A 19,187-nucleotide genomic window follows, 5' to 3' on the forward strand; every position below is an offset into this window, starting at 1 on the left:
ATATCACTGAAATGCCCAATCAGTGATGAAATAACAGTGGTCACTGTAGGTGGAAAGGAAAAAAAGATGTATAACGCAGTTTGGTAATGGCTGTCTGTTGTGTATCTGGCCAATTTAGAGTATACAACTATGCCCTATATTGTAAGTTGCTTGCTCCAGCCCTCTGTCCACAAAGGCCAAGCTACATTTTAGTGAAGAAGGAACAGTTTTCCACTGTACAGAACTGCACATGGTGCACACATACCAAAGAGGAGTGGCAGGGAAGGTATCAGTGGCAATCAGTGAGCAGTGCAGGCAGTGAGCACTTCGGAAGACCTGTCACAACACACATGCAGAGTCCCCTATCTTTCTACACACTGCAGAGAGACAGGACAGTAGCACGGCATAAGGAGAAAGGATACTACCAGAAGACTCTTTATCTGCCACCAAGAATAGCAAGAACACCTTCTCCTACTCAACCAGAAGTCAACTTAGAGGCCTGTTGGCTCATTTATCTGCAAGCACCCTGACAACCCAGAATATATAACTGCAGCCAGAGGTGGCTTGCTATCTCAGGGGAGGATGCCTGGCAGAGCTGCCTATTGGCCTTATTATCACCTCGGAGAATGCTCTTGGAGAAGTTTATTTGCTTCCCAGATGTACGCAGGAGCATTAGGGAGAGATTTCTATATTGACACATGCATTTACAGGGCACGCAATGCCCAGCACAAGCACCACCTTTCTCCCTCCCCTCACACTCCTGCATGCACACATATGCACACACCCACCAAGGACTTTGCACTTGGCCATGGAGCAACACAGACAGCCCACCCTGCTGCAAGCATATAGAAAGCCTACTCTGGGCCAACCATGCCTTCACAGACAAGATAGGGAGATAAACCGCTGCCAACACCCAGCCACTCCAAAGAGTCGCAGATGGTCACTCCACAGGCAAGAGGCTTTCACCACCAATCCAAAACTGGGGGCAAAGGAATCACAGCCAGCTCCTGTACCCCCTTTGCTAGCTAGCCTTCCCAAAGGGGAGGGACAGCATGGGAACAAAAGGCAACTGCTGGACAGGCTGCACCTGTAACACCTGCTTTTACAGTCTGTACAAGCACAGCAGCACTCAGCCACTCTCCTTTCAAGCCTCACATTACTCTCAAGAGTCCCAGATGTTAGAGAGGGATGTGTTGGCATAGCAGTTTTATAAAGATGAACTACACAATTAAAACAACTAATGCCTCTTCTGAAGGCATTGTAAAGGGAAGGAAAAAATAGGTGCTTCAAAGTGATTTTGTCATTTTCTGCAATAAGTTCAGAGAGACAACTTGAGATACCCCTCACCAAGAGGTGGACTGGTTATCATGTTCAGTATCTCAGCAATATTATTTACTTATTTTGTGCACATTGCAGCGGAAAATACAAAAAGGCAAGGATGTTTTGATAAAGAGTAGTCTGAGGCCACTGAGATCAAAACTGTAAATAAAAGGCACTATTTGTTGCCAATGGCAGATGTTGCTGTGAGTATGCAGGCTCAGGTCACAGACGGAATTCTTGGTATTCTCTGCTTAAGGAGTGCTTTTCAGATATTCCACCACAGGGCACCACCAGAAGCAGTTACAAGTCATTACATGTCCCAGTGGAAATGGGGGCTTGATATACTCCCTCCTTGCCAAATACCTGAAGGGAATTCTCTGTCTGATGGGCAAAAGAGACATGCTTTGCTTCTCTATAAGTTTTGAAAGTCTGGTGGGAAAGAGTGGCCACATCATGTGCTATGTAATGCATATGCTAGATACAATCATAAGAACGATACCTACTGAAGCAACAGCTCACAGATATCTACAAATTATGCGAATAAGTATAAATTCTCTATGAGAGAACTTTAAAGTATAAGACTATTTGATCTAAATAGCAAGTTAAAATATTAACAATAATAAAAGAAATAATAAATAAGACCAACGTGGAAGAAGGGAAAAGAGAGCATAGAGCAGTTAGCACTTGTAAAAACATACTCATTGCAATCCCCCAAAAGATATAGCACTCAACTCCTTCTTCTGCCCATGGTAAATGCTGTTTAGCACAATCTAGTATGTTTCTAAATGTCTCCAATGGCACTGAAAGGAAAACATACATTTCTAGTAAAAGCACTGGATACCACTGATCAGGGGCTTCCACTTGTACACAGCAGAGCAGCCTGCATGTTAATAGGATTCTATGAGATTTCAGTCTAACAGCAGGTCCCCCTTTACACTATGCAGTAATGACTGGCATCCTGCTGATTCACAATGCTACTGAGCTGATAATGAAGCATTTGCCAGTTAGAAAGTTACAAAAGCACCAACAATTAATACCAATGAGAGTTACTTCATATCTGTGGTTTGTCAGAGGGGAAAAAAAAGAAAAAAATAAAGCAGGTAGTGGGAGACTGCTGGGCAAAGTGGCATAACTTCTTGAATGGGGCACATGTTATTCGAAGCCACATTGCTTTCCCACCACACCATCCTGCATGTCAGAACCCTAAACAACGTCAAAAAAATGCATTGCCACAGAATATGACCCCCTCTGTTTTTAATTTGATCATTGACACCGATAGATTTTATGTTTTCTAGAGCGAACAATTATGGTTCAGATATCAGACTGTTCAGCACTCCATAATGGGTTGAAATGCATGATTTTTTCAGTGCTTTGCATCTCGATTGAAGATACAAATGTCAGGTTTGCTACTTAAAAAAAAAAAAGTCTTCCAACAGCATTGAACCTCTCAAGCCTGTTGAAAATAAACCTTCTCAACTTTAAGTTAGATCTGAGAAGAAGGTAATATCCTCAGGTATGTTTCAAGCCCCAAATTGAAAAATAGAAGCTGGGAATGAAGAAGTTCCACTTGGCAGATCTAGTCCTAGATGTTGGCTCAGATGCATAGGTAAAGGACAATACAGAAACTTGGCCAGGGATTGAAATATTAGGTCACTTTTTTCTTTTCTTTTTCTATATATCTCCTTCATCTATGAACATTTGTCTAACCATCTATCTAAGTACCTGTGCCCTACATTCATATTAACTCCCCTGCTACCCTTTGTGTAATACCTCCTTGCCCCCAGCAAGGAGCTTCCATTCTTACAAGTTTTTCAGTCTGCTGTTGAAAAGAGAATGTCATACCAGTTTTACAGCTTTTCTACGTAAATTACTACTTTGCCACATTAACATCCTCTCTTCCTGTCCCTTTTAAGGGACCTCCTCCCCTCTCTCTCAGGAATTATTCCTAGAAAGAGGTTAACATACCATGTGAGTGGAGCTGCTTACCTCCCCTCCTCTAGAAATGGACATTCTAAAAGAGAAATTTCCTAAAAGAAAAAACAACAAACAAACCAAACCACAAAAATGGAGGAGGGATGGGGGATGGGGGGGATACGACCCTTAAAGCGCACTTTGAAACTAGACAAATCAAATTACTTTATTCCCAAAATTCAAGTTCAAGATCATGGCTTTGCAAGTGGCATTACAACAATCGACCAGGAAAAATGTCTCACCTTACCTCAAGGTGCCCATTTCTACCTACCAAGCAACATTCCCTCTGCCATCATCTCCTAATTAAGGCCTGTTTCACAACCCAGAATTTCCCTTAGGGTTGTGTTTGAGTTTCTTTGTATCATGAGATTAGCTGTGCCTGTATTCCCTTATAAGCCACATAGTTCAATGACCAAACGACTCAAAGCACTCAATGAAAAGTTTGTGCCACTAACTGGAGTTCTTCATATGTTGTCATGCAATTCTCTATTTTCCTACTCTTCTCCCTCGGAATTAAAGCAATTCCCAGAGGCTCTGAAACTGGAAGAAACAGGAATACAGGTAATCCACACACAGAGGATGAGGGGTGGTGTATATTCTTACAGGTACCACTAAGGCCGAGTCTTCTCCAGCACTCCGAGTTATGTAGGTTCACAATGTGAAAGTATGTAAAAACATTCCATCTAAGTAAAATCCAGGACGTTTTTTTCATCTGTGTTCTATAATAACATGCTCATATGTGGTCTCGGGGTGTACCCCATAAGTCACATGTGATCCAGACTTCAAAACTGGCGACTCTCTCCTGTACAGGAGATAGCAAATCCTCATGTAAATATGAACATAAGCCTCAGGAAGCATCAAGAATATTCATCCTTCTAAGTGATAAGAAGTCTCTTGGATCCAGCCTGATAGAGCAATTTCTTGTTCCTACTCTTACACACTCGCAAAGTGACAGATTTCTCAATAGGTGGTCCGAATCCTCAGGGCAACTTAGAAAGTTGCAAATGTCTGACTGCTTTTGTACTTGTACATGAAAAAGATCTTGTACTTGAAAAGCTTTTTTTTACCAGTTAGTGTTTTCAGACTACTGGCCAAGATTACTAAATCCATTAACATTTCTATCTGCAGTGTGAATTCATCCCTTGCATGATTATCTTCACTCAACTCCATGCCACGGTCACGCTGAGCACACATATCTGCATTAGAGCAAACAGAGTTCTTTAAAAAAACTGTGTTTCCTTGTTACTGCAAACCTAGTACTTGTCATCAATTCATCTGACACGTGTCACCAGAAATGGGGGAAGGAACAACACTTGAAGGTACGAGCAGACACAACTGTCATGCCTGGGAGACTGATCTCTCCTTCTATTGCTCATGATGCCTCCTCTCTCCTCCTGTCTATGATAGAAAATTGAACCCTGCAGACAAGACAAAAACATCCCTTTGGAAGCAGCTATTATGACTTGATTATGCTAGGTCTCCGGGGTTATTAATACTTGCTGCCTGTGCTTGCCATTAGCTCCCATCAAGTTTTAATAATACTTTCTGAAACAGAACTGGAAACATTTCTCACATCCAAATTAACACCTGATTATTTTCAATCTGGTGAGGGTGGAATGAATATAGAAAGCCTTTTTTTTTCAGTTTCAATTTTAGAACAAATAAATGTGGTTTTATAAATAATCACTGTGAGATTGCTATTTTTCAAATTTTTTATACCTCCTCAAATGGCTCATGTCTTTATTTTGCAAGTATTCTGCAGGGGTACTGGCAAGTTGCTTACCTTAAATGCCTTTCAACTTAATCCTATATGTCAGTTGAACCAACGTTTGGCAGTGAATTAACTTCTTAACTCGGAATTAGGGAAGCTACTATGCAGTGGATTCAGGGACAGTATATTAGCTACTCCAAACTAGCCTGGTGCAGGCCTCCCACAATGAATATCAAAAATGCTTTTGTGCCAGACACCTGCCACAGATCATCAGTAAAGTTTTTTGGCGGATTCAAGCTGTTTTTATAAAATCTCTTTCCATTTCATCCTAAGGTAGGTCTACAAAAGGAGGTGAGATGAAGTGCCTTTTGGAGATGCTTATTTTTTGTTCTCGAATGCGTGAAGAGTGTAGGGTTACTCACTAGGCTCACACAACAAACTTTTAGACTTCCAGAGTTCAAATAAATGAATGCAAGTCCACAACAGTGTAGCTACTATACAGTGCATTTGTTGTCTAGCTTATCAACCTGAAATATCCATGTGAAGATAAAACCCCAGGAGGCTGAGAAAAACAGTTGTTTTGTTCCCATTAAGAGCACAAAAAATAAGATTACTCATTCCAGTTGCCTGGGCTGTATTAGATTCTCTGAAATTCTTTCTTGATTTAAAAAAAAAATAATTCTAAAAATATTGTATGCTATTTTACCGCTTCTTTGAAAAGTTATTAATTTAATATCAGAACACATCTACACCTCAAAAACCATCAGGATTGCAATCAAAAGCAAGTTGGTTGAACCAGTTTTTTAAACAATCCAGTTATTTAACAGTCCTTTATGTCATTAGTTTCAGGCACCTTTTCCAATTATGTACTGCATGATCTTACACTAACATGAAATGGTCTATAACATTTAATGCATGTTGGTGGGTTGATGAAAGACTAGAAAAAGAGAAGTATTGATTTTTAAAGTGTTTGCTCTACACAGCATACATTTTTCCTAAGTATAGTCAGTAAACATGACTACTTATGACAAGTATGGTGTAACAAGTTCCTTGGATCACTGAAAGCACATTTAAAACTCACATTTCTGCACTGAAACTATGACAGAAAATGGTTTGGGTTTTTTTCCACATAAATTACCCAGTACGTGGAGAAATAGTTGCATATCAAATTGGAGCAGCACAGCTGACTATCAATCAGTGACTGACATAGAACAAGGATGGGTGCAACTTTTTAACTGGAAGGTGCAAGAGTTGCAATTAATTTCACAGAGAAAGATATTTCAGCAGATATTTTGCTGTCTTTTCCTTTTCCATCAAAATCTCCCGTGTTCTATTGCTTTATCTGGATATTTCCTATGGCTCTTTCTCTTCCCTCCAACCTTTGAAAAAGACTGGTTGTAAATGTACTGCATCTTCTGTCTGATCTGCTATCTGTAAATGTTGTTCTCCAGCTGCTGTCAGATACTACATATCTGACATAACAGATACTGCAAGGAGGATGAAGTTAAGAGATTTGGTGAGGAAAGGGTTGAGGAATATTGCAGATCAAAACACCGCTGGGACAGGTAGATTTGCAGAGGTCTGGCAACAGGCTTGCTGCCCTTCAAATGGTGCTGTCTAGGGAGAGCCATGACAGAAAAGTGCGACCCACCAGGAGAGTATGAGTTTTCTCTGACTTTCTCTGGCTGAACAGAAGAGCAGCAGGTCTCTGATAGATACGTATTAAAATGTAGGTATTTTTAACTGTTATACACCTCCATCTTGAGCTGCAACCTCAATCTACACAATACTACTTAAGGTTGAGGTTCTCCTTATATACCTTCTATTTTCATTCCAAATGCATCTGTTGCCATGAAAAGTCAGGTTTCTTAAGGAAGGAATCCTTCACTTGGCCCATTCTTATAACAGTGCCTAAGAAAACTCACATACTCAGTTAGTCTGAAAAAACACATCACCTCATTCTTCTGGATGGAAAATTGAGAAGAATTATCTAAGCTGCAATTTCAATCCCTGGAAGCCAGCTGCCAGCTGCACATGCTAGAATTCAGCAGGGACTGGCCTGGGTATCAGTAGGATGAAAGTAGTGCTGTACTTGGAGGCTAGAGAGAAAAAAAGAAAAAAATTTACAGGTATGGAAAAGCAACCCAAAAAATCTCCCATTACTAACAATTTACCTGGTTGTACCTCTATTCTAACTTCTATTACAGACTGTTTCTCATGTATTGTTAGCTTAAACACTGTCAAGGAATTGAGAGCTTGTACTCGTTCTGTTTTAGTGTGTATGAAGTCTAGCTCCTGATACCCTGCCCTTGACCAGTATCGTCAGCACAGACAGATGGCCAACACCCCATCCCTGGCAGATCTTGGCAGCGGAGGCAGGATGCCACCCACATTATTCACATAAGGTAGGATTCTCTCACATCACACAATCACTGGTGGAGCCAAGGCATGGTGCAATTCCTACCCACATTCAAAAGGCTGGCTGTTGTGGCCAGATGACCTCAACACCAAGTGTCCCTGGAAGTCCACCAGAGCCATGGTATTGCTTATGATCCTGTGTTTGTTATTGGGGATTGGGTGAGTTGCCATATGGGCACATCGTTACTCATCTTTCCTAATGCCTCAATAAAGTCTTGTTTTATAACATGTTGTCAGACTCCATTACTGTTAAGACCACAAATGTATAGAAAGCCTGGCTCCTGACAAAATGTATAAATTCACACAATTCATTAGATATGTAAAAGAGATGATTGTAAGTACATCTTCCAGAAAAAAAAATACTCATTCATAAAACATTTCAATTCATCAGCAATATTGACATCATAGCACGGACATCCCAATACTAACATTATCAGCTCCGGTCACTAAAAGCAGAATTTTTAAGAATTTTTAAATTTTCTATTTAATGCATATATGCTGCTGTTTTTTGAAGAAACGGTCTTTCAAAACTCTGTACTTATGGTCCAAAAATGTCTGCCTTTTTTCCCCAAACACTGGAAAACAAAAAAAACAATAGCTTTTCTTCATGACTTGTTACACTTGGGGACCATTGAGGACAGCCCATGTCAGCTGTCAATCTCACCAGAAGTAATGGTTGCATCCTATTCAGTTTTCTAAATTATGCACAGGAGCTGATGCACTGCATAAGGGACTTAGTAAAACAAAATTCTTAGAGTGTCTGTATTTTCAAGTTATCATCAACCTACTCCAGAGTTCAGCAGCTGTACTATATATTGCTTAGTTGCAGGTTTCCTACTCCTGCAAAGGACGGATATAGTATTGCACTTCTCCTTTGAAACACCACATGAGCCACATTAACAGAGCAGCACAGGAATAGTGCATATCTAGTCTTTTCTGCTGGGGCAGATTATGCACGAGATGCCCATGAAAGAAACAGGAAAACATTTATGTTTGTTTTTATAAAACTGCAGCAACAAGGAAAAATGGTGGTTTCTTTCTGTAGGGATTAAAAAGGGCTTCAGGAAACAAAGAACAGTCTGTGATGCTTCAGAAACAACTTGTCATATCACCTCTTATATATTCATCCATGTAGTCCCGTTGCACTCAATGTCATTATACAGTAGTGCCCTCATGGACAAATCATGAGGTCAAAGTACATTTCAGCATCCTTCAGAATTATACACGTGCTTTTGACAGCCAGTTCTCCCCTCTGCAATAGTATGTATGCTCAGCCTTCCTTTATCTTCTGGTCAGTTGAAGTGGGCAGCACAAAAATAGTTGAGCACCTTTTTCAAGCTGCAACTTAAGATAAAAACCTCAAGCCCAGATTTCAAAGAGTTTCTCTCCCTAAATAGTCAAGTATAGTGTTCTATGAGCTCCTTTCATAGACACCAGCTGCAGGTTTGGAAATGCTAGGCATGCCCCTGATACTTCTTCACCTCATCTCCTTCCTCTACCCATCACAGAAACAAGAAAGAGTTCCTGTGCTTCGTAATGCTAAAAACACAAAGACATCCTTTCTGCCTGCCAGGACAATGTGTAAGGACACAATAATAGTGGGAAGTCTTTTAAAGAAAAGGGATTTTTTTTCTTCCCACAAAGATATCTCCAACATTATTACAGAAAGAAGACAATGCTTTCCTAAAACTCTAGCCATGAAGCTCTCGGAGACTAGAAGAAATTGAATGGGGTATGATTCTGTGGCTGAAACAAGGTGTTAAGTGCCATCTGAAGCACTCAGAGGGTGTTCTACATCAGCAGTTTAGCGAGCAACATAGACTTTTTTTAGGTGTGACTTCTACATATCTCCACAGCTGGAGTTATGTGCATTGCAATAACAGGCAATGTTGGTACACATAAGAAAAGTTGCTCTTCCTGGTGAAATTGTTATCAATTAATATGTATAATATGATTGAAATAACCAGGGAACTGCTAAAGTCCTGTGTACAACCCCCATCAGTTAATATTTAAAATAGGGAAACAATAACTAGACATGATTTAGGGTTTAGGAACTAACTATTAGACAATGGGGCTTTATGTTTATGTCAGAAAAGGTAATGGATTGTTGTCTGGTCAATAAACCTTGAAGAACCGCTTGGAAATGCCAAGATTAGGGAAGAAGTAGGTAAAAGGTAATTCCTACGGGGTAGGTCGGGACCACCAACTCATTGACCACCTACTGGAATGATACCACCTACTCAAAAGAAGAGAATGAAGAAAGAAGACAGAGTCTGCATACTAATTTACATGAGAGATGAAGAAGAAAGAACCAATCATTAAGGTAAATGATAATGAGTATGTATTACTTAAGTATATAAATGTGGGAATTTTTGAGACAAAGGTGTGCTGTCTTGAGACAGGCACTCATTCATGTGCATCAATAAAATTAATTTGAAAATACCTCAACTCTGTGTGTTATTGACTTGCACACCAGATAAACGAACCCCGTTTGTGGGACAACAGAAGCAAGCAGGAAGCTGCACACTGGAGCCCACGCACAGTGCCCCTTCTCTAGTGAGGCTACAAGATACTGCAGTTCAGGAGGTAAGGTACTAGTCTTGCATTCTCCTAGCAATGACTGCATAGAAATACAATATTGAAAACATCTACAGATCATGTCCCTCCCTCTCATGTCAAGAAAGCTTGAAAAGGTGAGGAAGATTATTGAAATTCAGGCACTGTTTCCTAAGCTTTGCATGGAGACAGCTTAGCAGACTTGCTGTTATATATCTGAACTTCCAAGAGACTGATTTGTAGGCTTTTACATCAGTTACACTGCCCAATTCTAAATTGTTATTGAACAGGTATTTTCATCTGACTACCAGCAATGTTAAATAAGCCACAGGCCAAGCAGGCAAGAGGTTCCAGTGGAACTCCCTGGAGACTCTGCAGACTATTGGTTTAAATCTTTTTCAGCTGTCACACTACCCAGCAGAAACACCGGGTTAACCTGTGCAATGGACTGCTGCTGGTTACCCACAAACTGGCTGGCTGTTGACTAGAAGCACTTGAAACACTGGCCAGAAAAAGGAGACTTGACTACATCTGCCCAGCACAAGGTGATCAGATTAATTTGGTGGGACCTGGATAACAAATATACCCATTTTTCTGAAACACATCAGGGCAGAGCCTGGAAGGTGAAATAAACTGCAATAGGTAGCAACTGCTAATTGGCCTCAGTGATGGAGGAAGTTCAAGAGCTGCTCTAGGGCTACAAAATTAGCAAAGCCATTAGAAAGCAATAAATAATTAGGGCAAAAGCTGCTTGAAAGGGAGTCACCATACACAGATGTCTAACATCTACAGAAGCCAAAGTGCAAGGAAAAAGAACCACCACGTATAAGCGTTGAGCTGTCCGCCATGCATGCAGCACATAACCAGTCAGAGCAAGTGCCTCGCTTCCCTGTTGGTACTTAACTGGTCTAAACTGGACTGGTGGGGCTGAAGCTCTAAATCTGTGTACATGTGTATGTTGGGGGGAGGGGGCAGGTGTGCTCATAGAGCAGGAATTGCTACCCACTTGCTATACCTGTCCTACCAAGTAAATAAATACATGTCACTGAATGGTATAGTTCTTTTCTAGCAGCCACCCCACCCTGACTCCAGTAACATTGGCGGTCAACATCAAAGTTAAAAGCAATGTCTTTAATTAATTCCATGGCTCTTTTTACTGGTATGTCCAAATGAGATAATAAAGGTAGTTGGAGCAGCTCTACTGAAAAAGAATCTTATATTTAATCTTTAGTAGGCTGTAGTTTACCTCAGCTATTCATGTGCTAATGCTAAGAGTTTATCTTGTTTAGAACATGAGCACTGTACTGGGAGGTTCCTGTTCTCAAGGAGGCAATTGCCCTCCATCGCCCTCCTTGCTAGGGAAATAAGGAGCTAACAGAAGGAGAGGTTTTTACATAGTGAATTGCTGTTGCAGGAAGGCACTTACAGCATTTACACTTTATCTTTGGCAAACAAAGGGATGAGAATATTCAGGTCAAGGGAGCTTTCTCTTCTAAGAAGACATAAATGCACACATCATTGGTATGAAGAGCCAAGTACAGGTGAGAATATTCAGAGTGCTGTCACACACATCTTTCCTGAAATAAAGGGTTTGTGAAAAATCTCCTTTAGCAGACATTTGGTCATTCAAGCAGCTGTGATTAGTTCCAGTAAGAATTATGTTTTGCTCTTGTTTCGTTAAAGCAACTTCTCTTTTTCCCTGCTGCTAAAATCTGGGCTGCTGGAATTAAAAAGCAAGAAAGGCAGAGGCAGAGATGAACACTTTATCTTAGTAGCTACATGTAAGCTCTCCTCCTGAGAACAGCTTCTAACTTCCTCAATGCAGAGCACTGGTAGGCCTTCACCTCACCCCCCACGGTCCAAACTTGCTAAGCCTCCCCCAAAACAGCCAGTCACCACTCAAAGAAATCCCCTCATCTCTCCCACTCTCTTCCCTTACAAATTTCACAATCCTGCTCATCTGAATTGGAAGCAGCTTCCTTCAGCAGCACATAGCTCTTCTTCATCAAGGTTTCTTATGTTTGCAAGGACAAGTTCCAGTCACGTTCGCAGCAATGTTTTGGGGTTTTTTTTTGCCAATATGGGTTTTCACAAAAGCTCCCCTTAACTGTATTTCATTTTCCAATTATGCAGTTCTTTTTTAGCTGGCAGTCATCTAAAGTGCTGCATGGCGTTTCCTCCCTCTCTGGACCGATGTGTTCAAGCACTGTACTTTCTGTCAACCACTGTGTTACGTTTGCCCAGTTTCTCTAGCCTCCCCATTTCTTCTGTTGATGGCTGTGTACCAGGCTGCTGTCCTCTTTGCTGATCTATCCCACATTCATCATTCCTCTTCCTTCTCCTTTTTTATCCTTGAAATGTGACCTCTTCGTGGATTCATGTCACTTCTGATTTTAAAAGGAGACCTGTCTCTGCCTGCTACCCATCACATTCTTACATACAACGACCTTTGCAGGTGTGTTTTTCTCCTTTTGCTGCCCATTCACCATCTGGAGCTCCTGCTCGAATGACGCATGCATTCCCTTCTGCATCCACACCATGTACCCTCACTTTTGGACAAGTTCCCCATACTTACCCACAGTTGCTAACGGACTAATGGGTTCTCTAGTTTCATGTCTGTCCTTACAATCTGCCAAGCCACACACTGACGAAAAAGCATGCCATGAGTTCACATGCACACACCTGAGGTGTGGGTCTCTGTGTTGTCCCCTGTATTGTCACCTCAGTAGCTGGATGCTCATGGCATCTGACCAAGCTGCTGTTCTGTCACACTCACTCCAAGGTGTCTCCCCACAATCACAAATTTTCAAGCTTTTTTTTCACTTTTCAAGGGTTTTTTTAATTTTCAAGCTGACTTCTTTTCTCAAAAGTATCTTGGTAATTTCTTGGTTATTATTTAAATTGGGATGAAGGTCATCTAAAGCAAACTCGGTCATTGTTATTTTCTTCCTAGCACTATCAGGCTTTGGGCAAACACTCTTCAGAAAAGTTTGGGGTATTCTGTTCACTCACTCATATTCCTGTTGTATCAACTGTTGTCACCCAAGCCATATTATCAAGAAGACACCGTGCAGATTCTCACACACGCTATTATATGTAAAAGCCCAGAGCTAGAAATCCCTTCCTCTCACTGTCCTATGGAGGCATATATTATTCCTGGCAAAGGTTATACAGTTTCAACTGTCATAGATGTAGTTTTCTTAGGAGATTACATCCATAAATTCTCCTTCAGAAGAGACTACAGCAATTACGAAAGAGGTATCTATATTTCCGTAAAATAGGAAATTTCTCATTTCATACATAGTCACCACAATTCCAGTCCTTACATGGATTCTGACTCTTCAAAGGCCAGAATAGAACACAGAAAGTAATTGAACTGGAAAATAAACACCACAGTAGTGTCTTTGAAAACCAGCGTGGATTTACAAGACAAGTAATTTTTCTTCCTAAAATGACACTTCACTAACAATCATTTAATAGATTTTTTTAATCACAGGCAGAGTTTCAACACTATCACTAATAAGTCTGCAGATAGCACTTCAGATTCTGATATCCTCCTGTGCATTACATGTGCTGCAAGCAGTTGCTGTAGGCTGGGAGTACAGCTGTTGCAGAAACTGTAGTTCAGCCACAGTAAAATCCTTCTCTTGCATCTTCACATTGCTAATGAAGGGTAAAGCAACCCCTGATTATTCTCAAAGTGTTTGAAACATTGGCACTTACAAATCCCAAAGCCATCTCCGCCTGCGGAAAGTCTACCAAAGGAATGCTCCATCACATTGTGGCATAAGAAAAGCGCATGGCTCAATTGGCAATGCAATCCTTTACTGTCTGGCTAAGGTAGTAATACCCAGTGAGAAAGGGGATTCACCCCATCAACCACATGCAGATAAGCACTATGACTCCATCAATTACTTTTGTCCCCATTTGGAAAAAATAACAATAAAATACTGCAGTATTCTTCACATCTAGGCCATAAGAAAACCTATAAACACTAACATTTTTCAAACAGGCATGACCCAGCATGTCATGACAGTATATATACCCACTCTGTCTCCTACATTTATTAAAGAAAGTGGCTAGAGATGTCATGATGCTTGTGCTGGGTTTACGTGGCAAGGTGTTGGACAGTGGGGGCTGCAAGGGGGGTCTCTGTGAGGAGAGGACAGGGCTATCCTGTACTGGACACAGCTGGTTCCAGACAGCTCCAGCAGACCCACTGTAGGGCACAGTTGAGCCCAGCAGCCATGATAGTGGCACCTCTGGAAGAACATATTTAAGAAAGAGCAAAAACCACTGTGCAGCAGAGTGTAAGGAAAAAAGTGTGAGAAACAGAGCTGCAGACACCAAGGTGAGAGAAGAAGGGCGGGGGGAGGAGGTGTTTCACACACTGGAGCAGAGATTCCCCTGCAGCCCACAGGAAAGACTATGGGGAAGAAGGTTGTCACCCTGCAGCATATGGTGGACCATGTTGGAACAGATATCCACACTGCAACGCCTGGTGGACACCATGCCAGAGCAGATGGATGTGCTCTGAATGAGCTGCAGACTGTCGACAGGCCATGCAGGAGTGGGTTTATCCTGAAGGACTGCAGCCCATGGAAAGACCCATGCAGGAGCAAGGGAGAAGTGGAGGAAGGATTGGCAGAGATGAAATGTTATGAACTGACCGCAACCCCTATTCTCCATCCATCTGTACCGCTCCGTGTGTGGGAGGGACGAAGTAGAGGAGTCAGGAATGCATGAGTGAAGTTGAGCCTGGGAAGAAGGGGGTCGGGGGGACGTGTTTTCGTTTTTGTCTTTGTTTGTCACCATCCAACTCTATTTTTAATTGACAATAAATTAAAGTAATTTTCCTGAAGTTTAGTATGTTTTGCCCTTGATGGTGACTGGCAAGTGATCTTCCTGTCTGTATCTCGGCCCATGAGGTTTTCTATCTTATTTTCTCCCCCTGTCCTGTTCAGGACGGGGAATGAGAGTGTCTGGGTGGGCATCTGGCAGCCAGCCATAGTCAACCCACCACAATGCTTGATCATGGAAAAGTAAATGATGATGCAAAAGGAAAGTTTGCAAAAGTGAAGAGATTTTCACATTGACAAAGGAAAAATCTTGCAACACAACAGTATGTGGGTCATCCTGGCTGAGGCCATAGTCCTCACTACACAGCTTCTTTCTGCTTCTAGCCTTTCTTCTCTTTGGTACTCAGCAGCTCTGGAGGACTGCACATATGTGAAAAACACCAGTGGAATAGCTATTCTAATCCATTGATGCTTCAGGCTTTTTTTTGTTTCCAGGCCCTTTGCCCTTGTCATTTAAGAATGCTCTTTGCTTCCTTCTCTGCACCTGCTCCATGCCACACTGGCTTTTGCCACTGCCTCCTTCACCTTGCCACAAAAGTGTTAGTGCCTCCTTTTTTTCTAAACTCCTTTACTAATGGTACATTCCTGTCTAGTGACAGAATGTGTAAAAACTTTCAATGGCTAACATTAATTCATGTCCCCTCTGCAAGACTGAACAGCTCACTACACTGCATTTCATTTGATAAGCTGTTAGTTTAAACTGCAACAGCACCTCAGTACCCCAGTAAAATTATCATAGAAAAAAATCCAGTCACTTGCTAGTGCTTTGTGACTTCATCTCACCCACAGTGATGCAACCACTGAAACCAGACTGATAATGAATAAGAGAAAAAATAAACAATTGGATAGCTGCTAGCTCTTTACATTGTGCTAATCTCCTCTTCTGTATTTTTTTTTCATAGCTTTCTGTTTTTAATTTTACAGCACTGAGCTTGCTTTACAGGCAAACTAGCAGAAATAGATAGCTTGGTGAATGCTTTCTCCCCACCAAGAAAATTCAGAACTACCATCTCATTTCAAGGAAAGAAGAGAATGTGTGGGTTTGTTCAGGTTGAAATATTAGTAATTACAATCTGTCATTGTCTCACTGCATGTTTGGATTGTACTGTTAGCCTTTGTGTAACACTGGGTAACACCACAAAATACACAGCAATTTGTAACTTTTCCTGAACTGACAATGATATTGACTTCATCCTGATGGCAGAAAATTATCTGAACAACTTTTATAAGTTTACTTTCTGAGCTACTTCTTCTGCTTTAATATTGTGATTTTTTTATATAAATGATTTTCAGTTCTCATAATAGCCTTTAAAAATGTAATTCTTAAGTGTAATCTTAAACAGCTTTTGTTATTGGTTTTACGAGTGGCAACATTTGGCTTCAGTAAAGGTGTTGCTTAAGCCTTGCCGGAGACTCATTTCCCTGTTAATGTGTTCTCTATTACTACAGCCTGCTCCACTCTTCATTCATGTCATTAACAAGTTATGAATAAAAGTTTGCTCAAAAATTGTGAAACATTTAAGGGTTTGTAAAGGTTTCCATCACCGAAGAAATGTAAGTCAAAAGTGGCCAAAACACCTTGCCAAATTCTGTGGCAATTTTCTGACTATCAATATTTTCCTTAAATGTTTAAGGTGTCAAGACACTTGGGAAGGCTCAGCTGAGAGGTCTGGTAAGAAGGCTCAGGTATCAGAAATGCACCTCTCGGAGCTATTAGCAATACCGCATTCTTTGCTCATAGAATCATAGAAAGGTTTGGGTCAGAAGGGTTCTCTGAAGACCATCTACTCCAACACTCCTGCCATGGGCAGGAACATCTTTCACTAGACCAGGTTGCTCAAAGTCCCATCCAACCTGACTTTGAACACTTCCAATGATAGGGCATCCAGAACTTTTCTGGGCAACATGTTCCAGTGTCTCACCACCCTCATCATAGAAATTGTTTTCCTTGTATCCAATCTAAATCTATCCTCTTTCAGCTTAAAATCATTACTACTTGTCTTGTCACCACAGGACCTCATAAAAAGTCTCTCTCTGTTTTTCTTATAAGCCCCCTTTATGTATTGAAAGACTGCAATAAGGTCTGCCTGGAGCCTTCTCTTCTCCAGGCTGAACAACCCCAACTCTCTCAGCCTGACCTCATAGGAGAGGTGTCCCAGCCCTCTGATCATTTTCATGCAGAAACTATTCTGTTAGTTGAACAGTCCCAAATAAAAACATATCTACAGTATTTTTCCTGTTTGAAATAACATCTTCTATCAAAAAGAGGTGGTTTTGATCCTGAGAAGTTTTTTGTCTATCAACCAGATTATCTTTGGATTTAAAAAAAAAAAAAAGTAATTTATATTAGTTGTAGCATGCAATTAAAGACTCAAAAGAGAAACCACAGTAACACATTCTCTCATATACACTCCAGTATTTCAGAAGCAAAAAAAGAAATTTATGAACCTTGAATTCCAGAATTTGTATACAAAATGTTAAAGCTTTCTATCTGAAGATGTTACTGTATTTCTTCATATGTAAGGCTTGTCCTTGGATAAGAAAATGCAGGAACATCCTAAACTTCCTTAACTAGTCTGAAATTAACTAACCTTTCTTAACTAGTTAAGTAATAAGATAAGCAACCCCAAATACAATTCTTTTTCTATATTTTCCAGGCATCATGTATCTAAAAATAATTTCTCTCATTTTGAGTAGAGGTGTTTTAAGTTTGAAATGGCCTTGAAAGATTAAAATACTTTTACTGATTTCCATTTTGACATCTATATTTATCTGTCTCTTCTACAAAGGTAGGATGGGCAATTCCTGTGCACACAGTAGTTTGTGTCAGTTTACACATAGCACTACTCGTGCCTTCATTCATGCTGCTAAACCCATGAAACATGGTGCTTCAAACAAACTGCCAAGTCCAAGACAATATCAAACGAGAAATCATGCTGGAGGAGCACCCAGAGGTATCCCAGAGTCAGCTACAACTCCTTGGTTCCCCAGGAACCCTCCAGATGTATCTCATATTGCAGCCTTCATCTGACTACTGAATACAGTTCTGTATGTAGAAGACCACAAAAGTCTCAGATAGTGTTCATAATGGCTAAAATATATTTGACATTGATAGTGTGCCACTGGCACATAACAGGAGCATTTTACCATGGCCAACTTACCTGTTTATAATATTTCAGTCAATTTAGTCAATGAAAAGCATCTAAGAGTTTGTGAATCTACTTCCTACATCTTCCACTGTTTAAGCACCACATTTCTCTGCAGAGCACTCTAAGGAATTCCAACCTTTGTCTTTCTAAACTGTTAACCCCAATCACATATAATTTGTATCAATTCTTGGTCTTTTTATCCAAGTATGAGTCACTTTTGTCATGAATTCTATGTGCCGTGAACCACGACTTCAAGCCATGCTGTCAATAACAAGCACAAATAATTCGAACTCTGGCAGCACTTCTGCTCATGATAAACGCACAAAATAAATGGTTTTGTTCATGAATCACAGAAACTTTAACCCAAAAACTCTCCTTCTTTGTCTATCACCGATGTGAGATGCAAGTGCTAATATCGGTTGCTTAGGTTGACCCTCAGGTTGAACCCGGACATGTCAGCCCATGGAGGGATCTTGAACTAACAATCCACAATATGAAAAGACTCCAATATTTTTACATGCTAGTGACACAACTTTGTGCGCTGCAAACTGCTACCATGTTCACCTCATAGGCCAAGATGCTACCTTATGGATTCTAAAATGATGTCAAGAATCCTCAGCAATCAGCCTAGACTTTAAAGGACTGAGTTTGTCTTCACCTGGGTCTATGGATCTAGATAACTTTGAAGTTGAGTTGGAGACCAAACTCCAAGTGTGCCAGTGCTTTGATGAACTGATACACACTGGGCTGTCACTCTGCTAACACATTCTCTGTCTGATCAACTGCTGAAATGAGTCTACAGGTATAACTAACATGACATATTTCAACAGGATTATCAAAACCTGCATTTTCTCAAAGCTGAGCATAGACACCTGTTTAAAGGCTCTTTGGTGAGGCCAAAGGAGCTGGTTCATGGCTGTCACCATGCCAACTCCTCCTCCTCTGGTATTTGATCCTCGAAGGGCCTCAAGCTGCATGGTCGCCCAGCCAATTTCTTTGTTCCCACCCCTTCTCAGACATTCTAGCCCCTAAATGGCTTCTTTGGGAACTGCCCCTTGGAATGAGATTTTTGCATCTCCAAATTTATCGCAACAAAATCAAAAATTAAACTCTTTTCCTGCACAAGAAGAAATGTCCTCTAATATATACATATTAAAAAAAAGCATGTAGGGAAAGCAAATGGAATATTTTTGTGACTAGCAAAGGCAGACTCAGAGGGATTTA

At 40.8% G+C, this 19,187-nt stretch overlaps 1 long non-coding RNA gene across 1 annotated transcript in view; it reads right to left on the reverse strand.

The window, feature by feature from the left end:
• The window catches only part of LOC138689908 (uncharacterized), a 53,452-nt gene that overhangs the window by 33,561 nt on the left and 704 nt on the right, over window positions 1-19,187 (reverse strand). The window lies entirely within an intron of this gene.

Source organism: Haliaeetus albicilla, chromosome 18, assembly GCF_947461875.1.
Source record: "Haliaeetus albicilla chromosome 18, bHalAlb1.1, whole genome shotgun sequence".
NCBI classification, from domain to species: Eukaryota; Metazoa; Chordata; class Aves; order Accipitriformes; family Accipitridae; genus Haliaeetus; species Haliaeetus albicilla.